Source organism: Atractosteus spatula, chromosome 10 (assembly GCF_055471065.1).
Source record: "Atractosteus spatula isolate fAtrSpa1 chromosome 10, fAtrSpa1.hap1, whole genome shotgun sequence".
In the NCBI taxonomy this organism is placed as follows: Eukaryota; Metazoa; Chordata; class Actinopteri; order Semionotiformes; family Lepisosteidae; genus Atractosteus; species Atractosteus spatula.
In genome coordinates, this window is record NC_142715.1 from 14,124,754 (window position 1) to 14,145,968 (window position 21,215).

The following is a 21,215-nucleotide window of genomic DNA, read 5'->3' on the forward strand; positions in this document are numbered from 1 at the left end:
TCCTATTGCCAAAGGTCAGCCCTGTCTACCAGAGTAACTCTCCCACCTCCTGCAGCGATGATCAGCTCGTCTCACACGCGAGAAGTCTTCGGTTGGAAACAAGCGCCCTCTCTTCTCGTGCGTTTTGCACGTTCGATTGGTTTTAATGCGGCTCCTTCGTACACGGTGCTGATCTTTTGGAAAGCAGGAGGCAAGACTGACACGTTCCCATACCGGGAGTCAAACCCGGGCCGCCTGGGTGAAAACCAGGAATCCTAACCGCTAGACCATATGGGAGCACACAACCCCGCTGTTCCGGGCATCATGCAAGCAAAGTACATAAATATGAGAAAACACGCAAGAGAGTTGTCACTCAGAGTGTCGAAGGGTCGATGTATACTGGGGCTCAGTTGAAATGCAACGTCAGGAATTTTCCGAATTAGGTCACACGAAGAGAGCACAGCCTTTTCCACCCTGCCATGGGTGTATCGGTAACTCGCCGTGATTGTATAGTGGTCAGTACTTTGCGTTGTGGCCGCAACAACCCTGGTTTGAATCCGGGTCACGACAGAATAGGGGCGTCTGCTTTTACTACTTGCGCGAATGAAGGCAAAAAAAAGCCAATCGATGTGAACGAACGGCGCTTTACAGAGGAGTACTGCCTGACTGGATCGTTAATGAACGACAGAGGCCACTCCGACCTCTTCTCGGTTTTCTTCAATGACTTACTAAGGATCTTCTTCACATTCGCCCATGCAGGGGAAGCCAGTTACACCAAAGCAAACGCAGGAAACTGCATTTCAAGCAGAGACCAGGAGGGACTTGTTTACACCGAGATTGGTCGGAGAATGGAACAATGCGCCCAGCCCTGTTGCTGGAGCCGATTCTTGATGAGATCTTGGGCTCACTAAGAGGCCCCCACTGGATGCTAATCTTTCTGTTGTTCTTGCAGGTCCTGCGCTGCTTTTGAGCCGACAGAGCTCGTCCTGGTCTGTCGGCACAGCCCAATTGCAAATGATCGGCTCCGCGTACAGAAGGAACGTGCGTTTGGTATAAGAGCACATGAAGGCACCGGAAATACATTGGGTACAAATGACCGGTTGCTCAAGACCTCTGTGAAGTACAGGAGCGTGCAAAAAGAGGCTGTTTCTCTAATTCTACAAGAGTGGAGAATTCTACAAGGAAGCGCCACATTTTACACATTCTACTGGGCCCAATTTCTCTGGTTCAAAACCGGGCGGAAACAGGCCCGTTTCGTTTGTCGCCACACACACTGTTTGGGGATTCGCCTAGCGCTGTGATCGAACAGACCCACTCACCTCTTAGTGTGGCGGGATCTGCACAGTGCATGTCGCAGCGCATCCTGCTTTCACTTCAATGCACGTCCTGATGTACCCCGGTCTCCTGCGTGACAGGTGGGGATACTCGCCACTATACTAACGAGGAAGACATCGCTCTCTGCTTAGTGTGCAAAACACTTACTTGCAGCATTGTTGGTGCTGTGGTTTAAATGCTATTGGTTTGTGAACAGAATACCCCTATCCCAGTGCATTGTGCCACATTAAATAAACGCACGAGAAAAAGAGATTCAGAACGCAAAGCTGTGTCAGTGTTCTGTGTAAAAAATCGGTTTGAACATCATGGGAGCTGTTTTTAATAAGCTGCTGAGTAAAGAATATTTTAATCTTCCTGCTGTCAGTAGTATTGTGAATATAGTTGACTCTTACCTGAATGAAAACAGGACGTAAAGGAAGGGTTTTAGAATTCAGACAAAGCTTTATTCCCGTGCTTACAGTCTGAGTAATTGGAGACTGCGCTATTCTGTTGCCTATGGTCATATACGGGTTTTCGCATGAAGCCGTATTGAACAGTATTTCTCGCCTTGTGAACTTGTGTATACAGCGGTCCCCCGGGTTCCAGTTAGTGCGTAATTACGCATCGATGAAAAACCGGAGGTTTAAAAAAAGATAATTAGCTCACTGATACTTTGATGTAGAGGCTGTGGAAATATCCACATGTCGTGGCCTTTAAAATGCATTTGGTTTGAAGGCGTTCTGTGCTTCCGTTGCGAAGATATGGACAAAAGAATATTCGTGCTTGGTCAAAAAAATGTCATATAAACGAAAAAGTAAAGGCTGAGAAAGCATTCACAATGTATTTTATACACAAAGCAAGTATTCTCGCGATTCTAAGAGGTTTCGTGTAAACGCTACAGGCGTCCCAAAATCGTTTTCGAACTTCAAGCTAACTTTACCCCGGTGAAGTGTTAAGATGTACATGCGTCTTTGTGGTTCGGTTGTTAACCAAAAGGGTGGTGGTTTGAGCCTTCCCAGGGACGCTATGAGCCTTTTAATGTACACACCCGTCTCACTTTATCTCCACGGCCGGTCTTGTACCGCTAACAAATACAGAGCCCGTAGGAGGCATTAAGCTCGCATATATAGCTGACTGTGTATATAATGAAGAACCAGAGGTTAGTTTCTCATCTGCGCGTTACAGAGCCTTACGCAACTCCTACTGTACCAACAGCTAGGGTTTGATCCCTGCACGGGCTATTAGTTGAAAGGCCATTGTAAATGACGTGTAAGAGATTTATAGATACTGTTAGACCACCAGCCATCTTGCCTGTGGTTCTTATAATGAATTATATATTTTATTTCTTTCTCCTCGTTGATCATGAAATCATGTAATTAGAGAAATGTCTTTTTTCATGAGGAAAACCAGCACAAGCAAATGTAAAGTTTAGAGCAGCGCTCAATAAAAACGATCAGAAACCGAAAGCGCTTATTATGCGGATCAGCATATCCCGATACCGCTGGTTCTGCAGAAGAAATAAGAAAAGCCGAACTCCTAACACTGTGTTGCCATTAAGGCTACTTTGTTAAAATAAAAATGTATCGTCACCTTTCTGAACGTGATTATTAGACACCTGTTGAGAGATCGTTCAGCGAGCGAGTAATAAAAAAATACTTCGCTTCCAATCTCTGCTGTCACTGTAACCTCGGACGTGATGTTCCGCAGATGTACAGTGTGCCTTTCCTCTTGTTGTATTCAAGAGTACTCACTGTGTGAGCTCCTCACTGCTTTTCCTTTACTTTTCCTGTGATTATCTACGTGGAGTGCGGTGACAAGATAGTCTTGAACATTTTCGGTTTGTGAATGGAAACACTAAAGAAAATACAAGTGAACTTTTAAAATAACCACAGTACAGCTAGAGGAGTGGAAGATAAAATACGATTTATAATGAAATTTACAATACACTTAAGGAAAACACAACCGCCCGAACAGGGACTTGAACCCTGGACCCTCAGATTAAAAGTCTGATGCTCTACCGACTGAGCTATCCGGGCTCTGGTAAACATGGCACACTGTCGGGATCCTCGGAAGTCACATGTCTCTTCTTGTGCCGAAGCGCAGTCATACCTGAACCGTCTGGAATGTCTACTGACAGACTTCATCCAGAAGCGACGGCGCCACTCCCAGTAGAATGAGTGAGAAATACAGCATGATATGGGGAGGTAAGGGGCTCCCACAATTAATCTTTCCTCACATTACTGATTTTTTCAATAGCATTTTGACCTTTTTTCACATTCAGATTTTTCCCGTTTAATGAGATCTTTTAATCAACAACATTAAGAAAGAAAACAAATGGAACATTTTTTGGAACAACAATTAAAAAAAAACTTTCAATGCCTTGGTTCTATAACTGTGCACACCCTTTATTAAGGAAGTTGTAACTATGCTGAGATTTAAAGAGCATTTCTGTAGAGAAACCAAAACATTTTTTCTGCCTTGATGTTAAGCTCAGGGAGCCTGCCTTTTAGAAATTCTATCTCTAAACACCTTGTGCAGCCTCCTGAGAGACTAACAAATATTGTTTTGAGAAATTGGCTCACACACCGGAAGGCACTAACGTTTCTCTTCGTTAGAGTATGTGAATAACTGTTTAACCCAAAATGTTTGGAGTTGTGATTTTGTTAAAATTAAATAAATAGTCTATCACCGGCACGAAATTATTATGAAAGTAAGATTTTTTTTAATATCATAAACTGTGAGACATGAAGAGAATTTACACGTCGTATCCTTCGCTTTGTCTCTTAAATTAAGCGTTCGGGATTCAAACCTGTGTTCGGACTGTTGTGTTTCTTGAATTTCTTATAATCATCAAATGTCGTTGTTTAGTCCATCAGTGTTTTTCTCGGTTGTACAATGGAATTCGCGCAGTTTTCAGCTCAGTGCGGAGTCCAGAGGGAGGACTCGCTCGCTGAATGATCTCTCAAGAAATCCCGGGTGAGATTCAAAAGGTGTCTTCTTCAACAGCCACGACACGTCTGAAGACCTCTGGATTTCCTGAATCTGACATAAAATTAGTTCAAATCATTTGGTAGTTAACAGAACTAAATGCTTTAGAGGTACATTTAAAACAGCAGAGCAACACCATAGCACTTCGAGAGTGCCTGAATTTAATTGTGTAAACTCGGTGGTACACCAGGACGTGCATTGAAGTGAAAGCAGGATGCGCTGCGACATGCACTGTGCAGATCCCGCCACACCTAAGAGGTGATAGGGTCTGTTCGATGCACAAAGAACGCTTTGAAAAGCGTAAAAAGCAAGGTATTCCGAGTTGGTCGTTTGTGTTTTCTGTTCAGACGCGAAATGCTGAAATGATCTCTCGGCTCCTCGGTTGTCATTTCTGCTCCGTAAAGGAATCACAGCACGTGTTGGCTTTCAGCACGGTGGGTCGGGACACGATGCTGGGGGCCGGAGAGAGCGATGTCTTCCTCGTTAGTATAGTGGTGAGTATCCCCACCTGTCACGCGGGAGACCGGGATACATCAGGACGCGCATTGAAGTGAAGGTAGGAAGCGCTGCGACATGCACTGTGCAGATCCCGCCACACTAAGAGGTGAGTGGGTCTGTTCGATCACAGCGCTAGGGGAATCCCCAAACAGTGTGCGTGGCGACAAAAGAAGCCAGTCCGTTTCCACCCGGTTTCAAACCAGGTACCTTTCACATGTGAGGCGAACGTGATAACCACTACACTATGGAAACAGTGGGATACTGTGCCCAGTGGCCCAGTGCTGAGCTTCGCCAATGCGATTCAGCTGCTTCCAGTGCCTTTATTGGAGTGCACTGATGGACCGTGCTCTCTCTCCAGAGACCAGCCCGCCTGTCATGGATGGAGCAGGAAAGGCGGCACCACATTCTACAGCCCTCTCCACGCAATCGATGTTATCGGGCTACTGGAGTGGAGAAAATCTCCTCTCCAGAAAGTGCAAATATCATCTTGGAGAGTATAAATCCTATTGCCGAAGGTCAGCACTGTCTATCAGAGTAACCCTCCCACCTCCTGCAGGTTTCCGAGCTGTAGCAATGATCGGTTCGTCTCACACGCGAGAAGTCTTCGGTTGGAAACAAGCGCCGTCTCTTCTCACACGTTTGGCACATGTTCGAGTGGTTTTAATGCGGCTCCTTCGTACACGGTGCTGATCTTTTGGAAAGCAGGAGGCAAAACTGACATGTTCCCATACCAGGAGACGAACACGGGCGGCCTGGGTGAAAACCAGGAATCCTAACCGCTAGACCATATGGGAGCATGCAGTCACCCTATTCCGGGCATCATGCAAGCAAACTATATAAATATGAGAAAACACGCAAGAGAGTTGACACTCAGAGTGTCGAAGGGTCGATGTATACTGGGGCTCAGTTGAAATGCAACGTCAGGACTTTTCTGAATTATGTCACACGAAGAGAGCACAGCCTTTTCCGCCCTGCTACATGCATCTCGGTAACTCGCCGTGATCGTATAGTAGTCAGTACTTTGCGTTGTGGCCACAACAACTCTGGTTTGAATCCGGGTCGTGGCAGAATAGGGGCGTCTGCTTTTACTACTTGCACGAATGAAGGCCAAAAAAAAGCTAATCGATGTGAACGAACGGCGCTTTACAGAAGAGTACTGCCTAACTGGATTGTTGATGAACGACAGAAGCCACTCTGACCTCTTCTCTGTTTTCTTCAATGACTTACTAAGGATCTTCTTCACATTCGCCCATCCAGGGGAAGCCAGTTACACCAAAGCAAACGCAGGAAAGTGCATTTCAAGCAGAGACCAGAAGGGACCAGTTTACACCGAGAGTGGTCGGAGTATGGAACAATGCACCCAGCCCCGTTGCTGGAGCCGATTCTTGATGAGATCTTGGGCTCACTAAGAGGCCCCCGCTGGATGCTAATCTTTCTGTTGTTCTTGCAGGTCCTGCGCTGCTTTTGAGACGACAAAGCTCGTCTTGGTCTGTCGGCACAGCCCAATTGCAAATGATCGGCTCCGCGTACAGAAGGAACGTGCGTTTGGCGCAAGAGTGCATGAAGGCACCGGAAATACATTGGGAACAAAAGACCGGTCGCTCAAGACCTCTGTGAAGTACAGGAGCATGCAAAAAGAGGCTGTTTCCACCCAGTCTCGAACCAGGGACCTCTCGCGTGTTAGGCAAACGTGATACCCTCGACACTACGGAAACCTGCAGGGGGAGGCTGCTGGTGTCTCACTTGCGTTTCGGGCTAAGAAAGGGAAGCGTCACTTTAGGAAGGGGGCGCTGGAGAGAGGAACAAAGGGCGCAATGAAACAAAATGCCGAAACCCGGGATCGAACCAGGGACCTCATAATCTTCAGTCTAACGCTGTCCCAACTGACCTTTTTTCGGCTGCGCGTGCAGCCCACAGCCACCTGCTCCAGCCTTCCTGTGTTGCGGCATGAGCACACCAAGAGGAGCGGGAGAGTGTTGCGGGAACGTCACTCAGAAGGAAAGCCACCCAGCTGCGCCCTCTGAGCTCTGTCCAGCGCAACTTCCTCGCATGGACTCCTGCCTGCGACGGGCAGGAAACAATTAGCAAGAACAGAGCAGCACCCCATGGGTGTCTCATGACCACACCTTAGGTTGTGACACGTGCAGGTGTGAGGGGTTGCCGGGCCACTTTGGACCAGAGCTTGGGCGGAGGGGGGGCGGGAAAGCAGACAAAGAGGTGACACCTCAAGGTCTGCACGATCACAGCTCTCCGCCGCCCCAGGCTTCCGCTCGACAAGCTACTGGACACACCTGTCCCTCCTCACACAGATCGTGGAAAAGCCCCCGAGTGGACACGATGCACAGACAGAGCACGGGGAGCCGCCGCCTGCGACATGGCTCCAGGCAGGACTCCACTCCGCACCTAGTGATACATGCAAGAAATCTGTAAACGAAGATGTAATTACAATAAAATTGGCAATTAACAGAAAACCACAATTTGTATAATATTATTCCTCGATATCGATGATCAGTTGAAGGATTTGAAGAAACTATCAAAGAAACAGCAGCAATAGCAGTAGATTTTGGTTTTGAACCCATCTTTACACCTCAATAATCCATTTGTCATCGAAAAAAGGAAAAGACAGGCATGTTTTGAGTTTCATAATGATTCTATTCTCGATCGAAAAGAAAAGTATAAATTTGATTGCTTCAGTAGAATTCTGGGTTTTCTTACGAAAATTCTACGAAGTATTGTTAGGGTCTATATTTAGCGTTTGGTAGCGATAACACTGCTGATACTGATTGAGTAGAAATCTACGATGTATTGACCGCTTAATCTGAAGCGAGAAGTCCTAGAACGCCGCCTATGAAGTGTTAGGATTCATCCCAGGAAATACTCTTTGTTTTCCACCCAAAATGCTGCTATTGTATTACACATTATGTGAACATTACCAGTTTTGGTAGCTCCTGGGTGTGATTTGAACTGAAACTATAACAAAATTATTTAAGATGAACCATGTCCAAAAATTGTAAATCAGGACTAATATTAATATCAACTGAAATAACTACAGAAGAAAAGATTTAACCGAAATATTAAGAAGACTATACAAGCCTAAAAAGTAGAACAATTCAATTCATATAACTTTTGTTTTTTATTTTTTGAGAAATGGGGTCACACACCTGAAAACACTAACATTTCTCTCTGTTAAGTATGTGAATAACAGTTTAACCCAAAATGTTTGTAATTGTGATTTTGTTAAAATGCAATAAATCGTCTATCAGCAGTAAGAAATTATTAAGAAAGTAAGAAATTGTTTTATTTCACAAACTGTAAGACGTGAAGAGAGTTTACAGTTCGTATCCTTTACTTTGTCTCTTAACTTAAGCGTTCAGGATCCAAGCCCGTGTGTGGATGGTTGTGTTTCTTGAATCTCTTGTAATCATCAAAAGTCATTGTTTAGTCCTTCAGTTTTTTCTCGAGTTGTACCATGGATATTTCATACGATCCATACTTTTCATGCTCTTTTGAATTTTCCTTCACTTATGGAAAAAGTTCAAGGTGTTCTTGTCGCTGTGCTCCACATCTAGACGCAAGCACTTGCAACAGTACATGACATGCAGTGAGGAGTTCGTGCAGCTTTCAGCTCAGTGCGGAGTGCAGAAGGAGGACTCACTCGCTGAACGATCTCTCTAGAAATCCCGGGTGAGATTCAACAGATGGCTTCTTCAACAGCCACGACAAGTCTGAAGACTTTCTCTGAATTTCCTGAATATGACGTTAAATTAGTTCAAATAATTTGGTAGTTAACACAACTAAATGCTTTGGATGTATATTTAAAACAGCAGAGCAAGACTTCAGGCACTTCGAGTATGCATTAAGTTAATTGTGTAAACCTGGATCTATATGAAGAATAAGAGTTCTCTTCTTCACAATATCGTTTTATATTTGTTTATTGAATATATCAATTGAGTATATCTGTTTTATTTTTGAATGGTATGGGACTGTACACTGGTGGTTACCAGGGGAAAACGGGGTTATTGAGCCATTTGACATTCAGAGATTATATGTTGTGTGGGCGAATGTAATCGTGTGCGAAAGTAAAAAAAATCCACTTAGATGATCAAAGAATAAATTGGGTGGGTGAATGTAACTGTGCTCTAACAATCCTCTTAGCGTTACAGATGCAGCCCCTGAAAGTGTGTTCGACTTACCTGTATAGCACTGCTGACACAAATGTAGCCTCTACATCAGACAGAAAAGGCAATGTGTTCGCTTAATCGTGTGAAGGATCTCCTTGTGAATCTGTCTCATTCATCAATGGAAATAGAAGCCATTAGAATACGATACATGTTCACCTTCAACCCCGCAGCTGCCGGACGTGCTTGTTTTGGGACTATTTGCAATGAGTATCACATTAGTAGATATGTGTCCTTAAAAATGTAAGGTACATTCAGTTATATACAAACGGGACAGAGACAAACTAATAATCCTATTTTAACGTGTCCTGCATTTTAACTTACTGAACAGATAAATTTAAATGTTCTGATTCAGAGCCCCTGCAGTTCGTCCAAATTAGAACCACAACAATACTCCTGAGTCCTGAACACCACACTAGCACACGTTCAGCTGGGCTCTGACTTTGTTCAACACGACGTCTTGTTGCGGTTGAGCTCAGAGCTGGAGATGATCTCCATATTCTACCACACTAACTAGTCCTAAACATAGTACACGGTACACACTTTTTTAAAAACAATTCAAAATATTACACAAAGGTTGTAAAGCACACTCTGAATCGATCAGAATATTTGATTTCCGCGATCCGTTTAGGCAACAACAGGCAACGTGGTGCTTCTCCAGCAAAGCATTTCTCACTTTTGTGAACTACTGGTGCTTTTAACAGACCAACCTATGCAGCTTGTCAGGATGGCCGAGTGGTCTAAGGCGCCAGACTCAAGGACTCCTGTCTTTCCATTGCTTGGGTGTTCTGGTCTCTGAATAGAGGCGTGGGTTCAAATCCCACTCCTGACAGCTAGTACCTTTTCCCTGTCTTGCATTTTTCCCGTCTTGTTGTGCTCGCTGACACTGACAGGAAGAGGAAAATGGAGAAACCGGTTTGGGGGCACATGATCTGCAGGGAAATCCTTCGTGAACACTTACACATTATTAGCAGAAAGGCTAATAGGCTTCGATTTCTGCCTTAAGAACTGTTTGGGCTGCCTGTAATCGAGTAAAGATTTAAGGCCAAGCTATGCATTCAAAGGTGAAAGACCGAAATATAAATCCAGAAGAAGATTTATTAAAACATATTGTTTTCCTTGCGGTTTCTCCTTTATTTAATTAAATGTGGCATTGTGAAATCAACCTGTAGCCCTGCATACCCTGCATACCTCGTGATGCACCCTACTGATAGTGCTCTTTCCTTTATAGCATTTATTCCTTTCCTCTCCTACCAGCCTTTACAAGCCACCCAGTTTTCTCTGAGCCAGTGTGAGGTATGAGGCAGTCGAGGCTAATGCAGCCGAGCGCTCTAAAGAGCTGGATTAAAGCTTCATTCTCGTTGGGGGCGTGGGTTGAAATCCCACTGCTGCTAAATATCTCCAACTACAGTATCTCTGTGTTAAGAAGCACTTGTTTTTTTTTGTTGTTATTTCCCTGCAGTTTAAACCAATTTCAGACCAATAAATTAAACAACCACGCTGTTCTTACGGCACAAAATTGTCTGGCAAAAAATAACATGACACCTCCTTTAAAACACACATTTTCTGTGGAGGGAACAGGATAACTCGTGCCATTCAACCTTAGAGCGTGATGTCATTTTCTCATGCTCATTTTTAGATGCTTGTGATCAAATCTATGATCCTTATGAGTGCGCTCACCCTCCATTAAGGTAGCACACATATAACGTGCCACATTTTTAGAGAATTGCATTAAATACAGGTCAGAAGAACGCGACAAAATGTCCGCTAGGCAGTTCAGCGATGTCAATGGTGTTCTCTGTTGTTTAGGTGTAGAGTGCCAGCTATTGAAACCAGGAACCACACAGTTTCAGGCGTCAAAAAGACTTTCCTAAAACCCTAATCCTCTCCTTGCTCTGATGATGGCATTCAGATATTTCCTGCAACAAAGCCAGGATACGGTCTTCAACAACACAAGTGAAAAGCTTGTTCCCTACCCCTGCAATCCTTTTCAAAGAAGGACTATGTGTGCTCAGTGTTAAATGCACTGTTCATTACTAAAAATAATGATAAACTTTACTTTATATAGTGCCTTTAAAGGTGGCTTCTCAAAGCACTTTGCAGAATGACAACAATAAAATAAAAAATTCACAAGATAAGCAGGATGAGGATACACAGCTAGAGGTAGATGGTGGTACTAAATACAGTAGGAGCAAAGGGGTAAAGAATAGTTAATTAAAGGCTCTTCTAAAGAAGAAGGTTCTGAGTCTGGATTTGAAGGAGTTTAGAGAAGGTGATTCTCTGATATCCTTGGGGATATAGTTCCAGAGCTTGGGGGAATAAGTGGAGATGGCCGTGTCACCCGTAGAGTGTAGACGAGCTTGGGGCACAGATAGGAGACCAGAATTAGAAGAGTGAAGGTTGGGACGTTGGGGAGTAGGGCAATAACAGCTCAGACAGGTACTGAGGTGCCAAGCCATGGAGAGCCTTATAGGTGAGCATGAGGGTTTTGAAGTCAACTTGACAGGAAGCCAGTGCAAGGACTACAGGATAGGAATAATGTGATCACTGGCTAGGTCCAGTGCTAATTTCTCCCTTGTGGCTGCTGATTCATTTTTGACTGTCAACTCAGAAGAAGTCCTCTATTTTACTTAATCAACACCAATCCCTAGAGGATTTCAAAAGGCTGAATCAAAATGACATGTTATTCTGGTGGGACTCAAACCCACAACCTTTGAATGACTTCATTCTATGAACACCTAGATGGCGCCGTGTTAGTGGCAGCCTGCTACAGCAGCTCTGTGTCTTTTTGTTGTCTTTTTGTTTCTTTCAGTTAGTTTATGCTAGTGTGTTAGTGTTTTTTCTTTATACCTTTGCCGGCAACTAGATTTGCGATCACAACATGATGGAAAATAGGAAGCTGAGATACTTTTTCTTGTTTTTTCTGATACTCGGACCTCTGTTTCTATCGGGTTGCAATGCCGATAGCTACAGAGGCATTGTCTACATGCGGGACCAGCTGATCGCGCTAGCGCGTCTGGCTCTACTCACTGGAGAGAAGCCATCGGTGCCGGAGGAGCTGAGGAGGAGAAGCTGAGGCTGTAGGGCTGGTGCAATGCGAAAGGTGAAGAGAAGGAGATTTAAACCCTACCTTCCTTCGATCATCTTGGGAAATGTGAGGTCTTTAGCGAACAAGATGGACGAACTGGGAGCATTGGTGAGGAGCCAGAGGGAGTATCGTGAATGCAGTATCATGTGTTTCACCGAGACGTGGCTGCAGGAACTTATTCCAGACTCGAACGTTACCATCGACGGCTTTCAGACGGTGCAGGCGGACAGAAACACTGAAAGCAGTAAGAGGAAAGGAGGGGGGCTCGCGGTGCTTGTCAACAACAGATGGTGTAATCCTGGACATACTTAAGGAGCACGTCTGTAACCCGGACATCGAACTGGTAGCCATAGGACTGCGTCCATACTATCTGCCGCAGGAGTTTACATGCGCCATCTTTGTTGTTGTTTACATTCCACCTACGGCAAACGCAGAGGTAGCGTGTGACGTCATAAACACAGTCACAGCCAGGCTACAAACAAAGCACCCTAGCACTTTTATAGCTATTTCAGGGGACTTAAACCACGTATCTATTACTACCACTTTGCCTACTTTCCACCGGTTTGTTAAGTGCCCGACCAGAGAAAACAAAACACTGGACTTGTTATATGTCAATGCTAAGGATGCATATAGTTCCACAGCCCTTCCCCCCCTTGGCAGATCAGATTACAACCTTGTCTTGCTTACACCACTATACACGCCAACATTGTCCAGCGCCAACCTGCGACCATGAGGACTGTGAGGAGATGGTCTCAGGAGGCTATGGAGGATCTACGTGGTGCTTTGGAGGCTACCGACTGGGATGTGCTGTGCGAACGACATGGGGACGACATAGACAGCATGGTGGACTGTGTCACTGTCTACATTAACTTCTGCGTAGACAACACCATCCCCACCAAAGACGTAAGTAGTATAAAGCGACACCTTTCATCAAACTTTTGACAGGTACCATGCCCCCTTTTCCAGCCAATGGGAGTCAGCGGTGGTTGGATGTCCCGCCCCCTTGCTAGCCAATGACGTGTTGTTATGTGTGCATGTCCCGCCCCCTCAGGACCCAATGGTGTGTCGTTAAGGGTCGGAACTCCCGCCTTCCCCCCCGGCTGGTCGGTCCAGAGCCTCAGGGTCCCAAAGCCCCAAGGCGGTGCATCCCTCACTTTAGGTGTGTGAAAGTGTGGTTTGGAAGGGGACCATGTCTGCAGCGGGGTTGAGTGCACTCTATTATAACCCTAGGGAATCGGGTAGTTACGGCGGCGTGGGGAGTCTGGTGAGGGCCACGAGATCCCGGGATGCTTATACGCTGCACAAGCTGTGTCTCAAAAGCATCAGAGTTGTAAGCGCACACACACACACACACACACACACACTGCGTAAAGTCTCATGGAAAGAACTCGCAGGACAAACACCATGTGAAATGTGAACCGCTTTATTTCAACAGTGGGTTTTCAAACACAGAAACAGCACAGCAGCACTTTTTACACAAGTTACAGACTCCAGTTTGCAAGTATGTGAAATGTGAACCGCTTTATTTCAACAGTGGGTTTTCAAACACAGAAAACAGTGCAGCATCACTTTTTACACAAGTTACAGACTCCAGTTTGCAAGTATGTGAAATGTGAACCGCTTTATTTCAACAGTGGGTTTTCAAACACAGAAACAGCGCAGCATCACTTTTTACACAAGTTACAGACTCCAGTTTGCAAGTATGTGAAATGTGAACCGCTTTATTTCAACAGTGGGTGTTTCAAACACTGAAACAAAGCAGCACACACGCGTTACCGGCTCCTGTTTGCATTCAACAATTAAATGTTGGTGCGGAAAATTAGTTCGGTACACGTAACCACCACCCCAACATTGCTGAGAAACTTTGAGGCATCTGTAAAAGCATTCATAACCCCCTTCCGCTCCCCATGTCTAAAGTCATGCGAACCACACTGGGCGATCCGATCTAGCAGTGCAAAAAAATTTGCCTGTGTAATCAGCGGGATGGTGTTACCACAGGTTCTGTGCAAAACACGCTGTATTTTGGAATACACACTGTAGAACCCCCCAGGCTTCCGTTTCTGATCTGAAAACATCAGATCTGCAATAATTTCACTCAAGTTCTTGACATACACATCTATCTCTTTAACAAATTTAAGGACATTAGCATTCGACTCTTTGTTTTGCATATCAAGCTTTGTAGAGAAGTGTGTAAAGCACTCTTAGGAAGAATTCAGATGTATACATTCGAAATTCTTCATTCTTTGGACGATGGCACACCCGGGTCTGTAAAACAGAGTGAAAGCTGTATTCACATTTTACATAGATCTTTTTTTTTGCATCTGTAAAAATAAGAATAGTGTTTCTTTTGCAACGCATCAAAAGTCACGTCTACTAATTTTTCATCCAGCTGTTCAAGTATGGTGTGTACATGCTCGTATGGGGAGCGATCCTCAATTATGTTTTTCAGCAACTGTTTTATGCCCCACTCAGTGTCATTTGTAATGGTGTACGAACACAGACACCTGGCGGTGTACAGAACAGCCGATAATATTCGGGCTAAACTGAGAGACTTATACATTTGTAAAGCGGCAAACGTCACATCTTCAAACCCATCTGTGTAGCCGACAGACAGGCATGTGTGACCCCGCTGCCCGGGATGGTCAATCAAACAGGCCGGGCAGTCATCAACCAGGATCCCCTTTAAACAGTGTTTGAAGATGCAATAAACTACTGCTTTCACAATCTGGGCCATAACATCGGGCTCATTAGGGACATCGTTAACTAAACCTGGTTGGGCATCAGCTTTATTAATATTTGGCCGAACACACAAGCATAGACATGAAACATTCAGTTGTGCCGGTAGTCTGAAGATTGACCCGTCCACATCCTCTTTATTCTATTAAAGGAAAAAGAAAATGAAGGCTTAACAAAATAGACATGCTTTGTACCTAAAATATCGAGCATTTAACGCACTTTTGAGCTAAGGTTTTTCGTTAATATTTATCATTTGTAGCGAGGTATCATCGTTAACACCCGGCAGTTCTTCAATATCTGGTACCCCATCTGAACTCACACGCCCGCCGCTGTCACACGTCGCAGAGGGCGGGGTCGGGTTTTGCTAAAAAGAAGACCAAGTATTAAAATGACATACGCTAAGCGCCGATACAAGAATTCCACGATCAGAAAAAATATTTTAGCCGCCTACCTCTTCACTTTGTAGAGTAGCGGACCCCGTTGTTTCTCCACACAAAGAAGCCATCTTCGCAGCTCCCAACAAGGGGCAGTGTCTGACAGCTCCAGGGACGCGCTGCGACCCTCTCAGGCCGGAGCGTTTAAGAATATGCGCCAATAGTGTAACCACGCCTACATAACACAAGACATTTTTCAATTGGCTGTGTTGCTTTAGAACGACCCCCCCCCCCCCGCCATTGTTTTATCGAGAGCGAAAAGTATTCACTTATCAGTTTATAAGTTTTAAACTTTAAAAGTATTAACACACAACGCAAACACACATGATGTATTTGCCCAGAAAATAAATTTTAAACACATTATTACATTATTTTAAAGTTTTTAAAATAATGTAATAAGACACAGCTTATTTTTGATAACACATTCGCAACAGCTTTTTTCGAAAGTTTGAAATAAATTTCCACACACCGCAAGCGTAAAAGTCTTTAAGGTATTAACAGGCAACAAATGATGGGGTGTTGTTCTTTATACTTTAACGGGTTGATCTTAAAGTTTTAAAATCACGTATTAGAGATATTTTGGAGATGTGAGGTGGTGGAGGGGTCACGGTACTTAAAAGCTCTGGAATGCAGCTATGAAATTTAGACACCGTTGTATGCCTTAAAATAATATAGATTTTAACATTGTAACGGTCTAAAACGTTTTCTAAAATGTTTCTTAAAATAATTTCTACAGACCAGTACGTGCACCCCCAACGATACCTAAGATTAATGGTTTTATGGGGGGCCATGTGTGTTTCTTAGAAGAGAATGTTTATCGGATTGAGTATAAGTACTCAATCGGTTTAACAGGCGAAGTTTTGGCTGGATTCCAATTCCTACAGTCTCACGTTATCGCCTAACTCGTCAGAATGGATCACGCCGATCAATTACAACAGTCTGAAGATAGTCTATTTACAGACTTAACACTGTTCGACTTGATAGACGAAGACGAGGATTCCACGAATTTCAGCGGTATGTATATCTGGCTTATTGTGAGACAATTACAACGTCACGGTGCATGTCTCGTGTTAGCTATAGTTACAAAACGTTGTATAATATTTGTATACTAGGCAATATTGAATGATTATAATGGAATTACCGGGGAGTTGTTCCGTAATGTGGTCGTGACTGTGTGTATCCATTCATTTCCATTAGCCCCGAAAACCACAGCTGTAAAAAGACCAGTTACGGCGCAGCACAACACTGGTGAGTAATTACGACAATGTTTTGAATAACGCTTTACAACCATGTGAGTCTTAAAGACACAGGGGTATATACTCCACACCAGAACTCGAATGTGTCTATTCCGCAGACGCGGGCGAAGGGACAAGTCGCTACACATTTAAAAAACCTCGTTTGGGGTTTACAATACCACCGCAAAACCTTGTGGAGACACATGCAGATGTTCACGTCATACCAGAGGGTGCGGGGCATATTATCAGATCGCCTGAGAGAAGAGGTCGGTATTATATAAAACATTATTTTAGCATGGCCATTTAAACGTGTCTATAATAAAAATCCCCACCGTTTTTCTATTTTTTGGTAATTTGCGGTGTTGAGTTCTTTCACTAATGGTATTTTCCCACTCCGTGCAGACCCCGAACCTTCAAAAAATAAACTGCGACGAGCCAACACGTTAACTGGGTCAACGAGCTCAAAACGTCTGAAATCAACAAGCAAAGGTTAATATAATTTAAGCGTGGTCAAGATGTGTTATGATCCACTTACGGTAAACGTTACTTCTTTTGTTAGGATGTTAATTCGCTGAAAGATCCTACTTTGCGTAGTTTTCTGTTTGGGAGTGTTAAAAAACCTTATTTTAAAACTGCTTAGCTTTTAAAGTTAAAAGCGACTGGTCTGTGCGAGGGTCTATAGGCCGTTAACCACGCCGCTTGACCCAGGAGCGCCACCACAGCCGTAAAGGAAACCGGTGTAACAACATGTCCGGGTAACTTGTTCCATTCACCCGCAGCCCTTTGTGTAAGGATGCGCCACATGTGTGGCGTTTTTATCATAGTTATCGTAGTTTTCTGATTTTGACAGTTTAGATTTCATTGATTGTTGTGTTGAAAAGTCTTTTATTTTTATCACAGTGTAGTTTTCAGATTTTGAGATGTGGAGCACTGGCGTGGTAATAAAAAGTCTTATTTTTTCACACAGCAGCTGTATCGACGCGCGGCGAAACAAATGTGGCGGAAACGTCGCACCCTAAGGTGGTGACTGCATCGAAGACGGCTGTTAAGACGCTGACCAAAGCCAGACGTGTCAAGCCTGCGGAGAGAAATCATAACGCGCCTAAAGACTTGGTGTTGGGTGATGTGCTAGGTTCAGTGCGCTGTATTACACAGTCACTATCAACGGCGATCACTAATGAGGTGTCCAAAAAACGAGCTTTAGAGCGTCTAAGAGTGGTTTTAGCCGGTGTACAGACCTTGTTTCCAAAACAGATCCAGGTTTTCACCGCTAACCTCTTAGATATAATTTCTACAGAAGATGCCCCTCTAAGCTCAGGATTTCAGACCATGATGATGATATTTCATGCTTCATTGGTGCAAATCCCCGGTGATAAATGACTAAGCATGCGGTCTAAAAAGGGTTTAAAAGACCGACCGCTTGCCACCATCAAGCGTTTGTACATAAATAAAAGAATTAAACCGGCAAAAGCATGTTTGTTGCGTCGTCAAAGATTCAGAGAGAGGCATCAGATTTCCCAAGGGTCGCCCGAACGACGCAATGAAAATGCAGTGGTAGAAAATAACTTAATGCCCGAGGGTGTTGTAGCAGAACAGGATGGCGGTAACCGAGAACCGGTTGTACTGAACGATCTGAATCAGGTTGGTGGCGGTGCAGGGGCGAATAGAGACCCCTTAGTTTTCCTGGAGCGTATACGTAGTTATAACAGGTCTTATAATAATTTTAGAGCAACAGAGCACCATGAAGAATTCCGTTTTGTTAATCTCGACAGAATAGCCCCGCTGTGCATGGTGCAGTCCAGAGAATATTGGATGAACTTTCTCCAAACATCGGGGCGAATGATTTTGTACAGCTGCGTTTGACTGCGGGTGGTTTTAACAAACCCTTGTTCTCACGCAGGAGACACCCCGGAGAATTAAATCCTGCCGATTTTTTAAGCCACATCTCAGACCTCTTACAGAGCCACACAGAAGTTCTCACCGATGACCAGCCTCCGATTAGTGGTGACGATCGTTCAGAATATGCAGGGGGGTGCCCGCCGAAGATTTAAATCCGTTCTGTACAGCCGGGTAATTGCTCGGAAAAAAGCGCACCTTATCGACTTACATTACACGGGCGGTAATCTGTGTTTCGCCGGGAGTGTGTACGGTTTGTTGAATGAAGGTTGTACCGATGGGGAAATGTTACAGGGCGCTAAACGAATGCACAAAGAGTTGGGTTTTCCAGAGAATCAGAAAATTCGTTTGTCAGACATTACCGCTTTTGAAAAACACTTAAAGGTGGTCATTAAAATTTTGTACCACGACCAGGGTGATTGGAAATATTTTACAACGGGGCCCACACCACCAAATTCTAAAATACTTTTTGTTCTACTGCATGAAGAGCATTTTTACGGGGTTTTAAATATTAAAGCTTTTGTGGGGGCGGCATATTTTTGCACTAACTGCCATGCGGCGTATAGCCACAAGAACGCACACGCCTGTGTTAAAGCTTGTAAAACCTGTTTAGATCCCCAGTGTTGCGAAATTGATGCAGAATTTCTGAATTGCCCGGCCTGTAAGCTCTTTTGTCGTAGCTCTCGATGTTTGGCGAGACACTTGCGGAATGCGGCGACGGGTGTTAGTAAGTGTGAGCGCGGGTCTTTTGTGAGAAATGTGGGGTTTATAACCTCGCAAGTCAAAAATGTAAAGAGAAACTGTGCTTGCGTTGTAACAACGTGATCGACACCCCTGACACATTTGTGCTACATAACGCCTTTGGACAACCCCAAAATTTCAAACAAGTACATTTTTTTCGACTTTGAATGCATGCAAGAAACGGGGACACACATACCAAATTACGTCCACGCCCTTCATATTGACAATAAACGAAGCTGGGAATTTTATGGTGAAACTTGTCTAAAGGATTTTGTGTGTAAATTTATCGATAGACGTTTCAAAAACCATACGTTCATATCGCACAATGGCAAGGGATATGACAATTACCTAGTAATCAGACAGTTGTTAGATGAAAAGATGGACGTTGAACTAATTAATCAGGGTGGTAAGATAATGTGCATGACTGTAAAAGCTCTGAACATCAGATTTATCGATTCTTTAAACTTTCTACCTATGAAATTAAGCAAACTGCCGGCAGCCATGGGGTTCCCCGGGTGTAAGGGTCATTTTCCACACTTGATGAACACTTCAGAAAACCAAAATTATGTCGGCCCGATGCTGCCGCCAGAACTTTACGGCGTTAACTACATGCTGCCGAGCGAGAAAGCCTAGTTCTTGGTTTGGTATGAAGAATGCAAGGGAAGTGTGTTTAACTTACAGAGAGAGTTGAAACGTTACTGCCAGTTGGATGTGGCAATTCTAAGAGAAGGCTGTGTCAGGTTTCGGCACGAGGTCAAGAATATGACCAGACAGACACGCGTGACTGAGTCAGGGGCCGCCTGCGTTGTGTGCATCGACCCCTTTCAGTTTGTGACCGTCGCTAGTGTCTGCATGGCCATGTTCAGACTTACGTTTTTACAGGAAGAGACGATAGTGTTGCTACCCCATGACGATTACCACCGCCAGCAAAAACGATTTTCTACACCCAGCATTCAGTGGCTTATGTACATCGAACACACAGAGCCCGTTAAAATCCAACACGCGTTAACCACGGCCGGTGAGTTCAGGGTTGGTCCATATTTTCTGGATGGTTATGCTGTAATTGACGGAGTGCAGACAGCCTTTGAGTTCAATGGTTGCTTTTTTCACGGTTGAAGCGTTTGTTATTGTGAAAACGATTTTAATCCGCTGACAAACACTACTTTTGGTTGGTTGTACAGAAAGACGATGGTGAAAATTAATTTTCTCAAAATGAGAGGTTTTAACGTGCGTATTTTGTGGGAGTACGAGTTCAGAGACATGCTAGTTGAAAATGGTGACTTGGGTAAATTTCTAACAGCGGCGCAGTTACCAGAGCCTCTGCAACCGCGCGATTCGCTTTTTGGGGTGAGAACAAATGCTATTTGTTTGCATTACACAGCGCAGCCGGGTGAAAAAATTCATTACTATGATTTCACCAGTCTGTATCCGTTTGTGAACAAAACTAAAAAATACCCACTGGGGCACCCCCGAATAATTTATTACAACTTTGGAGATTTAAAACTGTATTTCGGTTTAGCGAAGGTGAAAGTTTACCCACCCAGACGTTTGTACTTTCCAGTTCTTACAACTAAAATTGACAAAAAACTGTTTTTCACACTGTGTCGTACGTGTGTTGAAACAAAACAGACCACTCCCTGCGAGCACAGTGATGAAGATCGCGCCTTGACTGGTGTCTGGTGCACCCCTGAATTGCAGATGGTCTTAGATCTGGGGTATAGAGTGTGTAAAATTTACTAAATTTGGCATTTCGAAAAGGCCTCACACGATCTTTTTTCCCCGACTACATCAAACTGCATCTGAAAGGGAAACAGGAAGCTTCGGGGTTTCCAGAGTGGTGTACAGATGTCGCGAAACAACAAAGATATATCAGCGAATATTATGAAAAAGAGGGTGTCCGGCTGGACCCCGGCAACATTAAAAAGAATCCGGCCAAAATACAGCTTTCAAAAATTGCCAGTTTGTGGGGCAAGTATGGGCAAAGAGACAATTTACCACAGACCACCATTGTGAGAAACCCCGATGAATTGTTCAGGTACTTATTTACGGCATATCATGAGGTGTCAGCCTGTGAGTTTATCGATGAAGACACAGCCTGTGTTACGTGGAAACACACTAAACACCAGTA

The 21,215-nt window shown here is 44.2% G+C and overlaps 2 non-coding genes across 2 annotated transcripts; one reads left to right on the plus strand and one right to left on the minus strand.

Moving 5' to 3' along the window:
- Positions 1-3,256: 3,256 nt before the first annotated feature.
- On the minus strand, positions 3,257-3,329 carry trnak-uuu (transfer RNA lysine (anticodon UUU)). The gene has a single exon. It is a non-coding gene; the product is annotated as a tRNA-Lys (tRNA).
- A 6,349-nt stretch (positions 3,330-9,678) lies between these two features.
- On the plus strand, positions 9,679-9,789 carry trnal-caa (transfer RNA leucine (anticodon CAA)). The gene is made up of 2 exons: positions 9,679-9,716; positions 9,744-9,789. It is a non-coding gene; the product is annotated as a tRNA-Leu (tRNA).
- The last annotated feature ends 11,426 nt before the right edge of the window (positions 9,790-21,215 follow it).